This window comes from Vombatus ursinus, unplaced genomic scaffold (genome assembly GCF_900497805.2).
Source record: "Vombatus ursinus unplaced genomic scaffold, bare-nosed wombat genome assembly UNPS02015135.1, whole genome shotgun sequence".
In the NCBI taxonomy this organism is placed as follows: Eukaryota; Metazoa; Chordata; class Mammalia; order Diprotodontia; family Vombatidae; genus Vombatus; species Vombatus ursinus.
Window position 1 is genome coordinate 84646 of NW_020954913.1, and position 2072 is coordinate 86717.

Genomic DNA, 2072 nt, shown 5'->3' on the forward strand with positions numbered 1-2072 from the left:
GAGAGAGAGAGAGAGAGAGAGAGAGAGAGAGAGAGAGAGAGAGAGAGAGAGAGAAGGATGGCTTTAGAGTCAGGAAGACCTGGTTTCCAGTCTTACCTCTCATTCCTACTAGTGTTGTCTCACTAGGGAAGCCATTTGACATCTTACTGCCCCAGGCACCTCCCTAAGACCACAAGCTACAGGGTAGTTGCTGATCCATACCAGTAGAAGGAAATTCTTCACTGGGAGTTCCTTGCACCAAAGAAATCATAGGGCCAATTAAAAAACGATTGATGCTGCACCACTCCTTCCTGTTTCTCTCCTCAGTGACCTGTGGTAGGATTGCTTTTCTATAACTGCTCCACATGGATGTGTGTCACCAGAGCATCCTTCTGTTCCAAGACACTAGAGGCCAGGCACCAGGGAGAAGAGGCATTCCATATGTTCTGTAGATGGGGTAGGACTGAAAGCTCTATCCTACCAGTCACTGTCCTCTCCTGGTGAAGAGACACCCACTTTATTAAAGCAGTTTGAACCCCAACTTCATTCTATTCATGTAAAAGAGAGTTATTAAGTGCCTACTGTGTATAGAACCATACTTGTCAACATGTCATCCCAGTCAACAAACAATTATGTTTGTGAAATCAAATGCCATTGATATGGAAAGCCTTTAGGCTGAAATGTGCCCCTTATCATCAGGAAATTCATAAAATCTCAGAGACTGAGCTGAAAGGGACCTTAGCAGCCATCTCATCCAAGCCAGCCTGAAACGTCTGCCCTCATCTCCTTCTGGCTTCCTTCAAACCTAGCTATGATCTCCCCTTCTACAGGTAAGCCTTTCCATGCCTTCCCTTTGCTAATTATCTCCAGTTTACCCCGTGTATGGCTTGTTTATACTTAGTTATACTTAGTTAGGCTGTTGTCTCCCCATTAGAACATGAGCTCCTTGAGAGCAGATCTGTCTTTTCCCTTTCTTTGACTACCCAAGACTTAGCACGGTGCCTGGCTCATAGTAGGTGCTTAATAACGGCTTCTTGACTAAGTGATCCAAAACAAATCTCCACTAGAAACACTTGTGCCTGAAGATCTCCAGAAGGCAGCTCATTCCACACCTGGATAGCTCACATTGTTAGGAAGTTTTTCCTTCTATGAAATTTAAATTTGCATCTTCATTCATACTTCAGAGGAGCCTAATGAATGTCAAGAAAGCTTCAGCATCTCCCTGTTGCCTGGAGGATAAGATATAAGCTCTTCCTCTTGTCATTTCAAGTCCTTTGTAGACTGACTAAAGCCTCCCTTTGAAGGTGAATAGAGTATGGGACCTGAAATCAGGAAGGCCTGAGTTTGAATTCTGCCTCAGACATTCCCTTGTGTGACCCCAGGCAAGTTATGTAGCATTCTCAAGCTTCAGTTTCCTAATCCATGAAATGGGAACAATATTATCACCCACCTCTCTGAATTATAGTGAGGCTTAAATGGGCAAATATACATAAAGAAATTTCTTTGCAAACCTTACAATTCTGGAGAAATGCCAGCTCTTATTATTCCTGACTCTCTGCTGCTCTCTATCGGCTGTTCTTCACACTCAACACTCTCCCCGAACCCCTACGCAAGTTGTCTCTTCAAGCCTGGAATGAACCTATTTCCACAGGCTCTTTTAATTCAGGCGCCACCATCTTTCAGAATTTTCTGGGGATTCTCCTGTTTGTTATTGCTCTCTCCTTTTGTGAATGACCTTGAACTTGTCTATAAAAATTTGAGTCTTTGCCCCACCCCCCATACCCTAGGATGTAAGTTTTTTGAGATGAGGAGGAGGAGTGGGGGAGGAGGAGGAGAAAGAAATAGAAGGAAATAGTAGCATTGCCCAACTGGAACTGGCCGGTTGGACCCCAGGGGTCAGCTACTACTACTCACAGACTATTGTTCAGTCTTTCAGTTGTGTCTGACTTTTCATGACCCCATTTGGGGTTTTCTTAGCAGAGGCATTGGAGANTGTTCAGTCTTTCAGTTGTGTCTGACTTTTCATGACCCCATTTGGGGTTTTCTTAGCAGAGACACTGGAGAGATTTGCCATTTCCTTCTCCAGCTCATTC